The sequence below is a fragment of the Amblyomma mixtum genome, chromosome 8 (assembly GCF_055824585.1).
Source record: "Amblyomma mixtum isolate Tamu chromosome 8, ASM5582458v1, whole genome shotgun sequence".
NCBI lineage: Eukaryota > Metazoa > Arthropoda > Arachnida > Ixodida > Ixodidae > Amblyomma > Amblyomma mixtum.
The window spans coordinates 124941269-124961515 of record NC_143019.1 but is presented as its reverse complement, the minus strand read 5'-3'; the positions used below and the strand labels follow the sequence as shown (position 1 = coordinate 124961515).

Genomic DNA, 20247 nt, shown 5'->3' with positions numbered 1-20247 from the left:
GAGCTCCCACTGCTGCCAAATCCTCATATTGCTACTTGGTTCTATTTTTGCTATCTCTTCCCTTACAGCCCGGTTATAAAATTCGTCTTGAAGTAGCTTGTCATTTAACTTCCACATTTCCCACGTAAAACCATTCCCCTTCTTAATGATTCCTATACAGCATTGAACCAAACAGTGGTCAGAAAAAGAAACCGGCATTACTTCATAACTATTGCATTTAGGTATAGTATCCGAAGATGCATAAATGCGGTCTAGCCGTTCGTGACTTGTGCCCTCGAATCGTGTGTATCTTACAGCACGCGCACCTTCAAGACACTCTGCCACATCCTCGAGGTTGCAGTTCACAATCATTCGTAACAACACTTCAGTGCTTTTGTCTCGGAAACCTCGGACGCTTGTCTTGTCGCACGCACTAAGGACACAGTTGTAATCGCCCATGACAATCAGCTGTCTGTCTGTGCAAAGCCGTTCTCCGACACTTTCAAAAAACGATGCTCGGCCATCAACCGCATTCGGGGCGTACAGGCAAACAATGCGCCAGTCAGTGTTACAGAGCGAGAAATCAATGGACACGTATCTGCCCGTCATGCACGAATGGTGACCGTGCACCTCTAGCCCAGGTAACTTCCTAAAGAAAAGAACACAACCCGCCGATGTGCCCACAGCGTGGCTAACGACGGCAAAATATCTAGACGTGAAACGTCGCACCATGCTCCCGGTCTCTTCCTCACCGTCGACTTTCGTCTCCTGCACTGCCAGTATATCGATATCTTGCTCCGTTATGAGTCGGTACAGCTGGCTTTGTTTTCTTTTACCTGCCAGGCCTCTGACGTTTAGGGTGGCGACTTTAAACGGAGTTGCAGAAGCCATTTTAACTTAGGAAGAAGAGACCGAAAGCACGGTGCTTACCTCCCGCGCCTAGCATGTCGCTAGACGATGCCGTCGCCGCCGGTGTCATCCGGCGCGAGCACGTGCTCCTCGTCAGGAGGCGCCTTGCCGCCGCCACGCTTCTCAGCCGGGACCTTTGGGCGCGGCCGCAGACTGGGCCGTCGTGCTTGCGGCGTCTTTGTCGGTGGTTCCTCGACGCTGGGCTCTGTTGCCTTGTCCCCGTCGGGCTTCGTCTCGGCGTGCGGACGCTTCGCAGGGGTAGTGATACCAGTAGCCATGCGCGCGTCGGCCTTCTCGCGTGGTCTCCGCTCGCCGCCTTCGATACCACGTCCACTGGCACTGGCGAGTTCGCTCTGTCCTTGGGTGTCTCCAGAGGCGTTAATGACGGGTCACTAACTGACGGCCCGCTCTCCTGTGAGACCACGGTGTCGGTGCCGCTACTCGCAACAGCTGGCTGAACCGCCGCCCCCTCCGCTTTGCCCGTGTCGTCGGCACCGCTCGCTGCTTCCTCTGCTTCGACGACGTCCATCAGTTCTGCGGAGTCGCTCGCTGCTACATGCCCGGTAGCTGACGCGTAGGTACGAACGCAGTCAGCCTCCGAGTGTCCATAGCGTCGGCATTTCGAACACCTGGGCACCTTGCAATCGCGGCGAACGTGCCCCGTGCCGCCGCAACGAAGGCACTGCATCGGCCGCCCCGGAACTACCACGAGAGCCAACTCGCCAGCGACTCGTACCTGGTGAGGCAGGTCGTCCACCTTCACGCCTGGCTTCAGTTTCAGGAGCACGGTCCTCGTGGTGGAGCCCTTCTCCTTCATGCCCGCGACGCGCCAACGCTCCCGGGTTACCTCGGTCACATTGCCGAACGCCGCGAATGCAGTCCGGATGTCCTCGTCGGCGACGCCGTGTAGCATCCAGTGAAGGCGCAGCTTGACCTGGTGGTCTTCTGGGTCAAAAACGATGCAGCGGCGTCCCTTCACTTCCAGCTCCCTCATGGCGGCCAGTTTCTTTGCGGCGTCAGCGCTGCTGAAGGTCACCGCCCACACATGGTTTATCTGGTACTCCCCCAACGCCACTACGTCGGGGAGCGCACCAACGTTGGCGAGGGCGTCTCTGAAGTCTTCGACCCTGTAGGGCCTCACACGCACGTCCCCGTGCAAAAAAACCGTGTTTAAAACAACACGTCCGGTGGGCAGGGTAGGCAGAACGATCTCGTAATCCTTATCTGCGTCGCTGGCAAACCTGTTTCCGCGGCCGGCACCGGCCGCTATCGCCGCTCCGTGGGAGCCCATGATTCTGCGTCCGTCACGCTCGGTGGCTGGAAGTAGAATGACTCCGCCATGCCAGCTTGATGGTTTCGAATGAACAAAGGCGGATCTAGTGAATACGCTGTCTTCGTTCACTCCCATCTTCCTCCCTGCCCGTTACGGCGAGGTTCGGGTGTCCACCGAGATATGCGAGACAGATACATTTTCTTTCCTCAAAAACCAATTTGCCGACGAGCAAGGCGTAGAACCGAACGGGCGATGGTGTTCTATGGACTCCCTGGCAGCGTTGCAAGACGCTGTCGCGTTTCACTCTTAGAGGCGAAGCCTTACATCTCAACAACTCATCAGTGACACAAAGAGCAACATCGCGCCTAAGGCTTTCGCCTCACCGCACTTTAGGTCAACAGAGTGCCCCTGAATTTTTTCCTTCCTCCATGATGCGCCGTGTCCAGTGGGGGGGGGGGGGGGGGGGGGAGGTGTCACAGCTGTACTAGGCGGCTCGGCGGAGCCGCCGGAGAAAAGATTTAGAGCGAAGGAGAGGACGCCCTGAGATCGGCGGCTCTGGAAGAAGCTAGGGCTCGGCGTTGGAACGAAACCAAGAGCTTTGGTTCATTTATCAAGCCCAGTTCCAACGTCTTAGCCTAAGGGACTGGTACTGCTTGGAAATAGTCAACAGAGAGGCCATACGAGTTATCACTTGCCTTCCTGGCTTGACCCCTATCCACACAGTACAAGCGGATGCTTAGATGAATACCATTGATGAGCTCGCGGAGCAACGCCGTAATTCGCGCAGCCTGAAAGTATCAGCAGCCTCCACAATATCTGCCCTAGCAAATTACTTTGATCCTACTTATCTGCTTCTTCACGCAACGCCCTCGGATCCCCCTCCTTAGCAGCATTCCTAGGTCACCGACAACCGACCACTAAACGTCGCACGCAGCACTCATCGTTCAGTGAGAGAAACAGTCTCCTCTTCCAGCAGACTTCGTAGGCGCACTTCAAGCTTACGTGGACTCAAGCAAAAAATATCGCATGTTGCACACCAGTCTCCTCTGTCCAGCTCTACCTAATGCATGCCAGGCATGTTCCTACATCACAGAGGCGCCGCCTCCCTCTGATAGCAGAGTTCATTGCCATTCGTGACGGTTTGTCCACTTTAAAGGACCTATTCTGTACTCTATCACCAAATCGTCTTCTCCCATATATCGAGGGCTCTACGGCGCGCAGCCTGTCCCCTGGGCATTGTTGTCGATGTGTGCACCAACGCGACAGAATATCCATGCAGTCAAAGTTGTGTGGGCTCGACGAAATACGCACCATCTTAGGTAAGCGGACAATGTGTCCCATCCACTGCAAGAGCCATACACGCTGCCTCTACTGACATTATCGGCAGGAGAAGCCGTACTGCCTAAAAAGAAATTTCGCCGCCGCTCCACGCGTGCTTTAATACCACCGCGTGGATCCAACCTTCCCTGCGATTTAACTCGCCGCGAGGAGGTGGCGCTGAGGAGAATCCTGGTGGATGCTGCGCTGCCTCCTGCGCTCAGGGGCTCATGGACATCACAGACCCGGCTTCTGAACTGCTCCCTCTGCCCCGCTTCTGCTACAGAGGCGACGTTACCTCACTCTGTGTTAACAGAAACAGCCTCCCGCTCTCAAATACGCCGGAGTCCGCTGCAAGAAGGATCTCCGTCAGCCTCCGAATCATGGCCGGAACGTCTCATTCGGTTCCCGCAACGCAGCTCCCCGGGCTCTCTCATGTGCGCCCGCATGCTCTCATTTTCCCGCCAATATTCAGTCTTGGTTAAACATTGCATTTCTCATCTCTTCCGGAGGAATTAAAAGTCAAATAAAACACGGCAAAATTAAAACAAACCCGTCGCCACGTCCACGAATGGAAGCTGAAATTCCCTCGCGTAGGCGGTGCCTTGGGCGCGCCAGCGTCCGAGAACACTGGCTCAAGCTACGCAGTGCAACAGATAGTTAACGTGTTTCTCCGAGGTGGACACGAACACTTCCACGTGTTGCCAGCCTGCGGTTTCCACAAACCATCTCCAGCTCTTCCATTATAAACTCGCTCGTAATTAGGGCGTCTTGGGAAACAGTGCGGCCGCACTGCCCGAAAGGCATAAACGCGTCCCCCGAAAGAGCGTGTTGGGCTGCACTACGCGCTTTTCGCTGCAGTTAGTGTTATTACTTTATAGCCTGAGCCGCCACCTGCAAAAAGTGCAGGCCCCTCTAACTCAACACAGTCCCTAGGAAACGTTGCACCCATTAAAAAATCGGTAGAAACCAGGCGTCACTGGGGCTCGAACTCAGCACCTCCCTTATGCAAGGAGGCTGCTCTCCCACGAGGCCACCATTACTCTTCGCAAAGTCCAGCGCTCCGAATGCTTAACGTCATTTTGTTAATTTTTTGGTGAGCTTAGGTGATGAGGCATGAACACGCTGGTCACAACAGCGCAAATACAGAGCTGAACCGCATGACAGCATTCTCTTGTGCAGATTTTTGTGGTAAACAGATGGTAAAGACTGAAGCCAATCAGTGCTGTGATCATAATCTGCTTTTTTGTCAACGGAAATCATCTTCCATTTTGTTCTACCACCGCTGTCTCATTTTGGCCTCGTGAAACATGACTGAGGCGGATACAGTCAAGCGCACCAAAACGCACAACTAAGCAGACAAGCCACGTGACCACGCGACCGCAAAAATCGAGCTAAACTGCACACTGCATCTGCGAGCAGCTTACTCACGACAGGTGGTGCGCAGCGAAGTGGTTTCTGAACTGAGCCACGCATACGTATGGCCATGGCAACTCTGTCGACGTGCAGCGCGGGCCGCTGCGTGACTTCGTTGCATGGGCTGCTTCTTCTAAATTGAGGCGTACGTAAGTGTGCCGTTGTAAAACTTCTGCCACGCTTAAACCACCGGATCCTCCAGAGATCCACATGGGCCTCACTTCAGTCGGGAAAAGTTCCGCAGTTGCTTTAGACGGTGCTCGAGACAGCCGGATACGTGTTTTATTTGGAGTCTGACATGTCTTATGTCTTAAACTTTTATGTCTTAAAGACTATGAATCGGATACATGATCTTGTATTGGAGCTTAAAAGACGAATGGCTATTCCGTAGTTATATTGCGCATTGTGTTATAAGCGATATCGTCATGCCAAAGTTTGACTGTATATAATGGCCGCGGGACCTAGCTAACTCGAGATGGGTTGTAAAGTCGACTTCCGTGCAGTGAAAATTACCTGGTTGATGAAGATGATATTACTATAGGTGTGCAATTATTCGAAAGTTTTGGAAATAGAATCCAGTATTGTCATAATCAATTCCCTCGAAGAATCAAAAACTGCGTATTCAAGATTTTTCGAAAGAAGTCTAATACGCTCTAAAGTTCTCCGATGGTTTACTGACTCCAGAGCATCTGCACAGAGCCTGTCCAACCTGCTGAAGAAAGCCAATCATAAGCCCGTTCTTCTTGACATACAGTATCTAAATAATTTGGCTATTTCCACACACCACTGCATAACATTTCAGTCGATACCAACAGACTGTGGCATTCTGGCCAATGAAAAAAGTAGATGAAGTGCCCCGAACAGAAATGGCACCAACATCAGAGATGCATTCGGACCTTCTTCACGAGATCCGATACGTCCCAAATAGCTAAAAAAAATTTCCGAACGATTGTATCGGTTCCGTCGCTGGCCGACACATCACTAGCCATTTCTTCACTCATTTGACCCAAATCTCAGATCAAGACTCCCACCCAGAATTCCTCGCCATTTGGAAACACTTTATCACCGACTTCGCCGTAATGCTGTATTTAAAGCAGCTTGCGATACCGTTTTGGTCAAATGAACAGCCCGCTTTGTGAAAACTGCGGCTGGGTGGAAACTGTGGAACATATCCTATTTAGTGGCCTGCGTGTGATGACAAGCGTGTGTGCTATGAACATTGCATCGAGAAGCTATCCCCATTGCCCTTAGCAATGCACACTGTTTTAGGTCCCTTGGCCTGCCCTAGGCAGCACAGACATGCAATGAACTTTGTGTATTTATATTTAAATAACATTCGACTACTGAGCACGGTAGGCAGCCAGCTAACCAGGGCGGCGCCACCTAGCGGAACCCAAGTAGTCGAATGTTATTTAAATATAAATACACAAAGTTCATTGCATGTCTGTGCTGCCTAGGGCAGGCCAAGGCAGCACCGCCATGCAATTAACTTTGTGTATTTATATTTAAATAACATTCGACTACTTGGGTTCCGCTAGATGGCGCCGCCCTGGTTAGCTGGCTGCCTACCGTGCTCTGCTTTAACCTGCCCCTGGCCTGGTCCAGGGCCTCGCCCGCCCCTGGATTTACACTCCATCGCTTCAGGAAGGCTCCCGAAGCACGTGGAAACCATCGGCATCACGACCCGCTGCCGAACTGGCCCTCCAAGCGTCTCCAAAACTGTGAAGCGGCGCGGCGCCTCGCTAACCCTAACGCGCCGCGCCTGCACCGCCGCAATGCAGCGTCTGACCAAGCCCCTGTAGCCAAGACCCACCAATGCCGCCACCGCGGGGCCTGCTCCAACCACGTCGACAGCTGTCTCTCAAACGGGTACGTTCAACGCCGCCCACGCAACCGAGCACATTCCTGCCGCACTGCACGCCTTGAGCGACGCTGGGAGCCCCGGATCGACGGCCGCGGCGCAGCCGGCAGCGTTCGTCGTCGGCTCAGCGTCCACACCTAGCCAACTCCAAGGTCTAAGGGACGCCAAGAGCTTCGGAGCCATAGACGCGTCGCAGCCGGCTGCATTCGTCGCCGCCGCTGGAGCCGCTGCACCTACTCCAGCCAAAGGTCCCACTGACACCAAGACCTCCAGCCCGGCACCCGCGTCGCACATTGAGACTCCGGCTGAGGACTCAGACATGCACCTTACGACGTCCCCGGCAGACGACACTCCACCCAGGAAATCGGCTGGAGCACCATCGGTGCCAACCGTAAGCCTGCCACCGCAGCCCGACCCCGCGCCGAGCTCATCACAGTTGCCATCCAGCTTCCCCCTGCACTGTAAAAAAAAATGCTCCACAGTACAGAGAAACCCGCTGGTAATGCGTTGCCGGAGGGTTTTCCGCAACATGAATACAGCGACTCCGTCCGACGGTTGTCACATTCTTGGTAACGGAAAGTTACGCTATGCTATTCACGAGAATGAAATCGTTTCTTTGCAACGAATGCTTCTGTTGTGTTCTTATTAAAGGTCCCGTAATGTGTATGCATACTTCCTCCGTTCATTTGGAAGTCATCTGATCTGGAACGGAAATAATCTGCATTGTAATTATGTACTATCGAGAGCAAAAATAACAGACCCCTGCCAACGTGTGCCAATCCGCGCCAAACTGCATGCGAGCACCGCCTGACGAAGCGCTCCTAGTGCCGAGACCAGCGCAGTGGCGTGCGCCCATCTCGAGGAGCGCTATGCATTGCGTGCCACTGCGCTCGTCTCGGCATCTGGAGTGCTTCGTCAAGCGGCGCTTGCATGCAGTTTGGCACAGATCAGCTTGCGCTGGCAGGGGTCTGTTATTTTTGCTCTCGATAATACTTTCAGTAGTACATGCGCATGCATCTGTGTATAGCTTCTGCCCAGAATATTCACTGCAGATATAGCAGTCCAGAGGCCGAGGAAATAAGTATTATGTACAAGACTTTCATGCATATTATGTATTGCACACGTACAAAGAATGCAACTTAGAATGAAAGAGTGGCAAGTGTTTGGTTGAGTACAAGTACATACGTTTTATTTTCATGACAAATTGCACACATTGTACCTCTAAACATTGCTGTCGGATTCATCTGAAAAGATAAAAAAATCCTCATTTAGTAGCCACACAACACCTATTATAAATTTCACAAATACATTTGAACCATTTGCTATTGAACAATCGGCTTTCGTAGAAGCTTGCAAAAGCCATTTACTGAGAACCAAACCAACGTGATTCATTGCCTAAAATTCATTTCTCATAACAGTAAACAGCCAAAACCACAGGGCCAGGAAGAAGCAGACAAAATGCGCTTACTCGGACACCACTGTGTGCATGAAAGTCTTTACGGTTGTCAACAATTTTGTGCAAATAGAAAGTAGCTAAGGATGGGTGCCAAATACAATTCAATGCAGATGCTTTTCATTACATAGTACTCAATGCACAACTTAGCGAGCAAGGAACATTGGTAACACCTGAAAAAGGCCAGACACTTGCCCACAAGCATGATGATGATTGTGATTTTTGATGGCGCGAGGGAATCTTAGTACAAAGAGCACCATGGCACAAGGTATTTTCTTCATCTCAAGGTGGGGCAATGAACCATTTGGCAGGCATTTCACCCTAAAGAAGACGAGCACCAGGTGAGGAGAAAGCTTGTACCCACTGGATTGGTGGTTACCCAGCCCTTGCCCACAAGCAATCAGGAAGCATACTTCCCCGAAACCTTATGCTTTCAGTCATAGTTTCCATTATCTCAGTATCTGCAAGAAAATGTACTAATCTCTGATGTCAGTGAAAATGCAGTCACAGGTGCTGGTTGCAGCTCACTAAGGTATTCAAATATCTCTGCAGTGTGCCTCACAAGGAACAGATGCTTAAGTTTCCACAAAGGGCTCTTTGCAGAAATTTAACCGAAGGCTGCTGCTATGTTAACCTTTTTAAAATGATGGCCCAGGAAGACAAAGTGTCGTCATATGTCTGATGTAGAAAAAGGATGAAGGCATGAATCTTTCAGCTTCTTCAACAGCTGTGATGTGTTTGTAACTGGTACTGCTTGGTTTGGTTTGGTTATTAGGGTTTAACGTCCCAAAGCAACTCGGGCTATGAGGGATGCCGTGTTGAAGGGCTCCAGAAATGTCGACCAGCTGGGGTTTTTTAACGTGCACTCACATCACACAGCACATGGGCCTCTAGAATTTCTCCTCCATCGAAATTTGGCCGCCGCGGCCGGGATCGAACCCGCGTCTTTCGGGTCAGCAGCCGAGCGCTGTAACCACTGAGCCACCGTGGCAGGGCTGTTGCTGGTATTGCTTCGCACAGCTTCAGTCTTCTCTTTGACATTTCGCGAAATCATTCCAAATCTGTGAAAGATCTCGCTCGCAAACATTTTGGTTCTAATGAAGGAGCAAAAAAGACCCATGTCCCAGGCCTTTTTTTTTGTGACACTAAAGGAAGGCTCGCTTTTAGGGTCATTATTACGAAGAGTTCCATGTGGCAACAAACTTTGAAAGAATTTCTGCAAGGGCTGAGTGTTCTGAAGCCTAAGAATTTCTCATGAAGCGCCCTGTAGATTGAGTGCTCTGAAGCCTAAGAATCTCTCATGAGGTGCCCTGTAGATGCATCAGAACACCTAAGTGAGCTGTTACTGGGCCCTGTGAGTGCTCTGTCACTTGACATCAAGGGTATGTACTTTTCCTCGACGCATGCAGTGATGATGTATATGTCGAGCGAAAGCATAAAAGACTTCGAAGAGTTGCGCTTCCAGATTGCTTGCGGTGGAAAGCACAAGAGTCTGGCCATGCTCAGCTGTTACCTTTGCTTTTTGCTTGCTGAGTTCTGCAGTGAGTACTACGTAATGACAGCAGGTATCTGCATCGACTCATGTTTAACATCTTTCTGTGCGACCTCCATCTTGCACGACATGACAGGCAACTCCATAATGCCCTTCATGCACCGAGTGTCAGTGTGTTCGGTCAGCTTCCTGGTCCTGTGTTTTCTGTTCTTAAATTTATTACTGCCTTCATTCTCCACTCCATGAAGCCTGAATGTGCTACACTGGGTTTTCATATATTGGAGGCACTCAGGTCGCAAGCCATGCTTACTATATTCAGCACATACGCGTACATGTGAGACAAATCATTTATAACCAATTTTAACAGTGGTATTTCGTGCAAGAATATCTAAATGCTACTCAATTTTTGCTCAAACTTTCAGATACACACTCTTATTCAGATTAAAAACATAATTTGGCTGCTGTGCTCTCGTGATGCCAGGTCCTGAGTTTGCATCAGTAGCTTGGAATAGTGCCTCTGTTACCTCTGGCAATGAAATCGAAAATGTTCAGCGGAAGATTGTATGCATCCTTTGTGATAGATATATTGAGCGCTGTCGTTTCTAAGACTACGACTTTATTCTAGTAGACCTTGGTATGTCTACTCTTTATGACAGGTGACTCACGCGTGACATGCATTTTCTACATAGAGTTGTGCTTGGCTCTATTGACTGTGAGCAGTTATTGATGTCACTGCGATTTCGTGTGCCTCAGGGAAAAACCACCAAATACTATGATAGATTTTATCCTGACATGCATGCCATTTCACCAATGACTTATTTGCAAATAATACAATTCAACTTTTTATGACACAGAAACATTTGCCTAATTTGCTGTTTTCATTGTTTATTTCATAATGCTTGTTTTTCTTTACTATTATTATCATCGTATTTGTGACCATTTTTCTGTATTATGTCTGTTCACGTCATGGTATTTGTATTGACTTAGTGTGCACTCGTTTTGGCCTATTGGCTGCTCAGGCACATTTAAAACAAAATATCTACCTATCCATTTAAGCAGAAGCACAGCACCAAGGTACTCACCAACTGTTTGAAGCACTGTGCGCAAGTTCTCGTGCCGAGATGAATACAGGTACTTTGGAATGCATACTGTCCAAGTCTTCATCATGCTATGCCGCTCCGACTCTGGTGGCAAAATTTTCCACTAAAAAAAAAGAGCAATTTTGTTTGTGTTAGACTAGTAATATTAAATTTTACTATATACTAGGTACTTCGCATCATTCTACCCCAGACTAAACCATACACCAGTGACCATCATGTTTTTAATTTTGTTGTATATGATCACAAAATGTGGTGTAATTAACATGTTAGAAATTCTGGTCAAAATAAATCTGACAAAGTATTGTTTAAAAAAATCTGGGCACAAGGAAGAAGGAAGCTAGCCAGATAGCCTGGACGAATGTTTTCAGTTTCATGCAAGCATCAGTACCCTTGCACACAAAATGTACAATTTAGTGGGTTTACCCTTCCAGAATGGAATTTCATGCTGCAAACATCTAGCTATGCGAAAAAAAATTTTTAACTTCCATTCCAGACAAAGGAAAGAAAATTCCTCTGGTTTTTCTTCACAAGCCTCTGCAAGTATACAATTCAGTGAATCTACTCTGCAAGTACGTGAACCTACCAGCACGAGACAATGACAAGAAAGAAGACAAAGCAGGCGCTGACTCGCAACTGAAGTTTATTGAAGTAAACAGGGAGTACATAGAAAAGCCAAACAACACCACAAACCCCACAGTTACAGATAAGCTATACCACAACATGAGTAAAAGATCGCCCTTAACTTTCCTCTCATCTAGATAGTCCAACTCGTCGCATATTAACACGATGGACAGCACACTCACAGATTTGTCACCGAGTCATAAGATGTGTCTAGCCTCGATAATTTTCCGGTTAATCTGCTCCGAATGTATCGCCAAAATGAGTGTTGCCAAAAGGAATGGCTAGCAGCCTTCACATTCCTTGCGATGTAAGATAAGTTAGAACCCCTACCAATATCCAAATATCTCTTGTGCTCCCGTAGTCTTACATTCATACACCTTTGAGTTTGACCAACATAAACCCAACCCCAAGATAACAGTATCCAATACACCACATACATTTTACAAGGCACATATGCTTTTCCCGGACCAAATTCATAAATTTATTCTTAATTTTACAGATTGTAGACAACTTATTAGGGGCCAAGAGCACCATTTCTGCGTCATAACTTCTGACCACATTTTTCAAATTGTGCGACAATCTACGTATGTACAGTAACACAGTCGATCTTTTGTCATCTCGAGGCTGGACCCGGCCGTATCCTGCCAATCCCTGTGAAGGGGTTTTAGCTTTAACATGCTAAAGAGAAGAATGGTGCAGCATCAAGTAATAAGGACAGCAGGACAGCAAGCACACACACAAGTGCCAACCTTGGAGCGGATACAGAATCCAAGAGCACGTGCTTGACAATCAGCACTGACAGTCAAGGAAATGAGAAAACACTGATTTGAACATTCAAGATTGAATGAGCCCGATCCCTGACTGCCAACACTGAATGTCAATCACACGCTCTTGGATTCTGTATCCGCTACAAGGTTGGCACTAATGCGTGTGTGCTCTCCTGCTGTCCTCGTTACATGATGCTGCGCCATTCTTACCTTTAGCATGTCTGACCAACTTGGTCAATCTTATACGCTCAGCTTTAACAATTTATCACACACTCCTGCAATAGCATGGTTGGGGAATAATGCTTTCGTAAGCCTTAAAATCTGCTCTTGGAGACCACTTGTCATGCTGTGAAAGCATCAATTCATCTACCGAGCCTAGCCTAGATGATACAATGCTATCTTTCACTAGCGTAGAATGGTTCGGCCAATAGTCAAGTAGCTGCTTGACACTCCTGGGTGAATATCGGCAGCATACATGGCATGTGCAGAACATCAAGGTGAAGCCCAGAAACCGCAGCTCTTTTTGATGGGACATTTCGTCTAAGGAAAACCTAAGACAAAGAAAGGCCTTGCTCCTTAAACAACTTGACAATATGCACAGGTCCCACACTATCGCAACCTTTTGTAAAAGACCAGAAAATCAGACGCAGTGAAAGATTTCCAGCCCATGCAAGTTCTTGGCAATCACTCCATCCACCCTGCTTAAGAGAATATTACTTAGCACAGAGGCATTCAATCGATACATATACTGGACTTTTGAACATATGCCGCACAGCCATACTCCAGAAACATGCTCTTCAAATAAAAGTAGGTAAGTCCAAAAAAAAAAGACTATTACGCACCTGTTCCTAAACACAAGCTCATCATTGTGCTCCGATATACACATTCACAAGCTTTTCATGAGGTCCTCATACGGGATGGAATAAAATAGTTCTACATCGACACTAACCGCCAGACAATCCGCTGGATTGCCATTCTTCAGATACTCAACCACGCTGCGAAGTAGACAGATGCTTTTGCAAATAACCAGACAAAATTTTGCAAGAACCCTTTTCTGAAATTTATCTGAAGAGCATGCTAGTGAATAGCATTTATTTTAAGAGCATGGTTGTAGAGTATTGTAGTGTGGTATGTGTTCAAAAATCTGGTTCGAAGATGATCCTTGTTCTAAGAGATATTTTAAGTAGGGTGGATAGAATGATTGTCAAGGACTTGCATGGACTGGGGAAAAAATCTTTTGCTATGTTGATGATTTTCTGGTCTTTTGCAAAGGTTCTGATAATTTGGGACGTGAACATATTCTCAAGCTCTTTGAGGAGCAAGGCCTTTGTCTTAGGTTTACCTTGGAGCAAATGTCGCCACAAAAAGAGCTGCGGTTTCTGGACCTTACCTTGATGATCTGCACACACCATGTGTGCTGGTAATATTCACCCAGGAGTGTTAAGCTGCTACTTGGACACAGGTTGGCTATTACAAGCTAGTGAAAGATAGCATTGGACTGTCAAGCCTGGGCTCAGAATTGATGAAGCCATGCTTTCACAGCATGACGACTAGTTTCCAAGAGCACATTTTAGGTTAATGAACGCAGGATTTCCTAACCATGTTATTCCAAGAGCATACAATAAATTGTTAAAGAAGCCGAAAGCTTTTCCCGGCGACCGGCGCAATCAGGCCGGGGCCAGACAGCGAGATGCCAAAAGACCGGTTGTGTTACCGAACGTACATAAATTGTCGCACAAATAGAAAAATGCGGCCAGAAGGTATGATGGAAAAGCAATTTTCTTTGCACCTAATAAGTTGTTTAAAAAAAATTAGGAGTCACTTTGGCGACTAAAGTGGTGCAAGGCGAAAGCCTTAATACAGCATTCTGCCACGAATGTGGTTGTGAATTTTGATTCAAGTGCTGCCAGCGAATGACGCGTCCATTGGCTGTCTGCGTGTGTTACTGATGTGTGGTTAACATATTAAGCTTCGCCTGTAAGAGTGGAACGCGACAGCGTCTTGCAACGCTGCCAGGGAGTCCACAGAACGCCATCGCCAATTCAGCTGTACGCCTTGCTGGACGGTAAATTTATTTTTTGAGGAAAGGAAATGTATCTCTCTCGCATATCTGGGTGGACACCTGCACCTCGCCGTAAGGGAAAGGGGGAAGATGGGAGTGAACGAAGACGCCGTATTAGCTAGACGCGCCTTTGTTCATTCCAAACCATTCAGCTGGCATTACGGAGTGGCTAGCGTGCTCGTATCGCACTCCGGAGACCCTGGTTCGATTCCCCAACTCGACGAATTTCGTTCTCGGTTTTATTGATTTATGCGGTCTAACTAGAAAGGTTAATTAGGCCATTTCATATTTATATTATTGTATTTCTATCAATCGTGTTCTGTCATTCACCTGTCAATTGTTGGAACTGTCCAGGATGTTCGACACAACGTATATGAAACGAGCAACGTCGAACTGAGTGGGGAAATGCGTGGTGGTGGAGCGAACGCGGCTTCGTACTTATCTGTTTTTTTTCAGCAGCGTCTCCTTCCGCGGACGCTGTTGTCGCTGCGGCGCGCGTCTTTCTTTTCTTTTCCTCTTACTTCTGACCTCTTCATTCTCCTCTATCTTAATTAGGCTAATTGATTAATTAAGCAATTAACTAAACTCAGTCCAACTTAGTTGGAGCATCACTATACGATCCCTTTGATTGGTTGCATGGTTACTAGCCAAAATACAATTGGCCTGATTTGAAATTCGCGCACTGTGACGTCACGAGCATTTCGACCAACTGAAAAGCGTGACATTTTCTGTCGACAACTCCTGCTTACAACGATGAGGCATTAAAGGCTTCCGCCTTAATATGTAAAATTGTTAAGAATAGTTCTGTGAATGTGGCTAGAGAAAAGTACACATGTGGAGTGAAATGCATATATACCTTGTAAAATGAACATGGTATCAGACACTATATCTTGTGGTCGGGTCTATATAGGTCAAACTGGAAGGTGTATCAATGTAAGATTACAAGAGCACAAGAGGGTAGGGGTTCTAACTTTTCTGTATATTGCAAGGGATGTGAAGGCTGCTACCCTTTCCTTTTGGCAGCACACATTTTGGCAGTAAATTCAGAGAAAATTAAATGGTAGATTATTGAGGCTAGACACACCTTACGACTCGGTGACTAATGTGCAAGTGTGTTGTCTATCGCACTAACACGCAATGAGTTGGACTATCTCGATCAGGGGAATGTTCAGGGGCATTGACTCATGTTGTCATGTATGCTTATCTGTAATTGTGTGGTTTGTGGTGTTGCTTGGGTTCTTCATGTATTCCCTATTCACTTCTATAAACTTTGGCCGCGACTCAGCGACTGTCTTGTCTCTTGTCTCGTCTTTCACACTGGTAGATTCACCATGATGTCTTACCTCTGCAGAAATCCAACACGACATTTTCCTCTTCACACTTGAGGTTCAGTGCATAATAAGGCCAACGCCAGTCATCCGCAAGAAAAGTTCATGGCTCCATTAACACCGCCTCCTGCTTACAAGACACAGTGCGGCATTCATTGTAGATTCTACCTGCAACACAGAACGCAAAGTTTTAGTTTGAGTGGACTAACTAGGAAAGTAGCACAAAATATCTACAGCCAAACGGCCAAGCTGAAAGAAATTGAGGGTAGTGTAATAGTGAATATACTGATATAGTTTTGTGTAACATCTTCTATTCATATAAAATGTACACTTTTTTTTCTTATGCTGACGCCTGGGTACGCTATTTTGTGCACTTATTGCATGGGCCCAAACTAGCAGCTTGCTAAGGGCCCAGATGCTTTTATCACCCTGTTTGTATAACCTTCATCCAAAGTGAATAAACTGATACTGATATAGCATGCAAGATATATGCATGATATATTGTGATATTCAACACTGCTACCATTGGCTTAGCCAACTATTATGCATAACAAAAAATGCAGTATCACATAAATACTGATACAGTACTATTAGTGTTAATATTAGCAGTGCAGGTTCAATGAAAAAAAAAGGGGCCTAGTGCCAGCTGCCATTCCCACAGCAGGCTTGTGACCAATCGCCAGTTTAAAGGAAAAAGGAATGACTGAAAAGGGAGAGAGCCAGTAGGAAGGAAGACAGGCATAAAAGGACTTATGATACAATAGGCAGGCAAAGTTATTTAGACAGCAACCACAAAAGAAACATTAACACCCAAGTAAAGATGTACAAGACCAACCATACCATTGTGCAGAGTGGATAACTTGTTAACCTCATTTAGCCCAAAATATATTTTCATATATACTTGTGCTATAAAGTGATTACATTCATTAATAGCATAACCGACCGACTGAAACCAAAACAGGGATGAAGGGCGGTGAATGAGCCCTAGGCGTGATGCTTTTGCCTTCCTAGTGGTACACAGAAGGATCATTCAGTTGAACATCGGGTCTTTGAGATTAATATGTAGTTTAATATTAGCGGAAAAATAGAAGTAGTAACAACAAAGCAAGCAATGTAGCTGAACATTGTTCTATGCACATGAGAAAAAAAGCATTATGAATAACCAAGTATGCAATGTTTGTAGCTGCACATTTCTTCACACACGTGTCTAAAACATATGCGCATGATTTGCCACAAGAGAGTGTCTCATTTAGATAGGGTACCTGCTATGGCAGTAGTGCACAATCAGGCTGGAATGAAATGCAAACAACGCCTATGAACAAGGCAAAATATTTCACCTGTGTGATTTCCGCTTGAGTATGCAGCTAGCCTGATTCTTGTTTCAGGTTAAGAGATCTACCTAATACACATATATGAACCCTTTCTAAATGTATACCTCGCTGCAAATTAGAAAAGTACTGCACATGTATGTTCGCATTTCGTTCCGTCCTAACTGTAAATGCATAATGTGTGTCTAATGCATATCATTATCAGTCGAGGCTGTCACTTCCAACACCAAGCAGATATGTGAAACGTGTAAGAACTCCTTGAAGGCAAGAGTCTGGAGACAAGCTTCTAGACCCACTTTGAAGGATGTAGATTTGGTGTTTAGTGCGGCATATAATTACTTCTGCATTAATAGCGAGCGTGTAAGGCCAATACAGGGTGCTTCTGAATTTGGTCGCCTAAAATTTGCTTGGGAGAACGCAAAATAATGCTAAAGAGCAATCTATAGACACAATATTGCATGCTGAATAAACAACAAGAAAAAAAGAAGGCAATGCTCTGAAAGCACCTTCAATCATTCAAGACAAAAATGATGAGGCATGCTGATGCTGCTACTTGAACAATAGAAAAAAGAGACTACTGCTTACTTACAATGCTTTCTCTGAGCAAGCAATGAAAGAGAGCTGTAACTCATGAAACCTCACGTCATTCTTTTTACAAAAAAGGAATTTAAAAGGTTGCAATGCAAGAATCCCTGCCATAATAGTATTCTCCTCACACTTGGGTTACACAAGCCAAGGCTTTTAACAGTATGTGTTTTTGCATGTGTTCATTCTGAAGCATTACCCGGTTGAAGCGACACAAAATATTTACGTCCCCATGAACCTGTGCGTTTAGCATAATCACAGAAAATATTTTTTACACTGGACAGAAATACAACAGCATAGTGGCGTGACTGACACACAACAGGCTTCAGGGACAGTGCAAGACAATGATCTGAAATCCTACACAACAGACCTGCGACATCACAATGGCTAAATCCTTGATAGTAGTATTTAACAGCCATCTAAATACTCGTGCGCAACAGGTGGGAGCACTTTACTGCGACGCAACAGTAAACCTTTGCCACTAGTCTAAACAAAAGTGCGCCTCATTGCGACTTCCACTAAACTTTTTTGCTCCCAGTGCAACAAAGCAAGTACACAGGGGGCTCGAATGGCAACGATACGATGTGTTAGGCTATCATGTCGTCATCTTAACATAAACAATGCATGTGGTCCCTGTTCCGGACTGCCAATCAGCCTCGAGAAGACAAAGATGCTTATAAAAAAAGAACAAAGCAACAAGCTCTCAAACCTCACAGTGAACATAGAAGTAGCAGAACCATGTAACCTAGCCAATAGTTCGAAGCTAAGCAGCAGAAGAAAATATGTTAAGGCCAGGACTGAGCAAAGAGAAAATCATGGAGGAAACCTAAAAGCAGCAACAAGCAATGAGAGTGGAGTTGCCTTGATGTTCATTGTCAATACCTACTGCTCAAAGTAAAGCAAACCAGGGTATAAGAAATACAGCATTTCATACTATGCTTTGAGGAAATGCAGTGAGAATGAAACAGGGTAGAGACTTGTCTTATAAAATTTTCACTCTTTACTTTGCACCAGAGGAAAACAGAATTGTGTGCAGTTCACCTACTGCTTGGCACTGTCCTAGAAGGAATGAATCCAGGTTTTGAAAAGTCTACAGAGAGAATACTGATGCTGCATGTGCATTTCTCTCTAGACTCCCTCGTTTATTCCTTCCCTTAGGTTCAGGAATCCACCAAGAGAAGTGAGACAGTTACTGCCCCATTTCCTTTCCTCAAAAACCAATTTTAATTTCATTTCTCTCAACTGTCCTGAAATGTGTATAAGTTACCAATTTTTTTAGTGCCTAATTACATACTGTAATTTTTGCAAGGAATATGAGGTTGATGGACAGAAAAAAAAAAGTCTGGAATGGTACCTTTGGTAACTTGGCACCTGAACAAACAGCTGAGCCACTGGGCGTCCCCAAGGGCTCTGCTGCGAGGCGTCCCTAGCAACAGTAGCCGGTTGTCCAGATCCAAAGGAACCACGCGAATGATTACTGAAAAGTTTAAGGACAGCAGATGCATGAACACAAAACAGCTTTTCAGCACTGTTGCAGTGGAATGAACGGTTCCAAATCTCTAGACCATACCTGGTAATAAATAAATTATCAGAAGACCATCTCGAGCGCAGAATGATCTCAAAGCACATTCGACACGCACTACCAATATGGACAGCCTGTGCTTAATTGAATCCAAAAGTTTACGCTGATCGACCAATGTTACTTCAAATAGAGACAGAAAGCGCATGCACGTTGTGCTGATGTTACCGTGAACATAACATGCGACGAGACACAGGGTTACAATAGAAACAAAAAACCACTTTCAAAATCTGAGAACAAAATTAATTGCTCACCTTCTCACAAGTTCACCAAACCGGAGACGATGCCGTGTGGCTGCCGCCAGTCACTCGCGATGCACAGAAACAATGCAATGCCGCTGACTTTCCTAGAGCAATTTTCAGTCGATTAAACTTCAAACTGTTCGCATCGACCACCGTTCACCTCACCAAGCATGTGTGCACGGAGGAAGTAAAATTCATGCGGGCAAGTTAGCCGCGCAAAAAGCCGAGCACGATGCCATTTGCAGAGCTACGGTGGTGGCCTTGGTGGTGGCTATAGTCGGATACAACTTAAGTCTGCAGTGAAGCTCCGCCCACATTCAGCCTCCGCGCGCAGAATTCCTCCACGACGAAAAAGTAGTCTGTGGCTGAAACATTTCTTGTTACGTAAACAAGAAGCTTAGCACAAGAAAAAAGTTACGAGCTCTACAGTTTTGATACGTGGATTGTTTGATATAGTCAAGCATTAAAAAATTGATTTCGTTTACAGTTGCGATTCGCCAGCGGAGTAATACAAGACGCCGCGGACCGCGGCCCAGTGTTAGCAACTGCTGTTTTTATAAGTTGTATCCTACTATAGCAGAGCTGCACGGGAAATTCATAGCATCATTCGCGTATTCGCATCCAAGCTTATACATTATACGTCGCTGACACCGCAAAAGCGCACCACCTTGAAAACATATCAGACGTATTTAATTTTACCGTAGCTTTTTTAGCTGACAACTTGAATGGTTTTACATATTAAAATTTTCTTTTCGTTTCATGAGCGTTGTTACCACAAGAGCGCAGTGCATGCAGCTTGGCCGTGACGAGTCGAAGCGCTAGCCAAGCCCGCAGTCGGAACCATGCGCGTAGTATGTGTGGTGTTGAGTGAACAGGTGCTTTAGAACGGTTTTTGTTCTTCCGTGTTCACTGCGTGCGTCCTCCGCGCTGTATTA

General features: G+C 46.5%; 1 long non-coding RNA gene across 2 annotated transcripts in view; it reads right to left on the bottom strand.

Annotated features, from left to right (window-relative positions):
- LOC149334226 (uncharacterized) overlaps positions 1 to 19268 on the bottom strand; it is a 304354-nt gene extending 285086 nt beyond the window's left edge. The window contains exons 1-3 of one of the 2 annotated variants that reach the window (XR_016284734.1): positions 18846 to 19268; positions 15594 to 15746; positions 10873 to 10903 (exon numbers count right to left, since the gene is read on the bottom strand). This is a non-coding gene — a long non-coding RNA (uncharacterized LOC149334226). Of the gene's footprint in view, positions 1 to 10872; positions 10904 to 15593; positions 15747 to 18845 lie in introns of those variants that run through there. The other variant, XR_016284733.1, reaches the window with a different exon arrangement.
- Between the last annotated feature and the right edge of the window lie 979 nt (positions 19269 to 20247).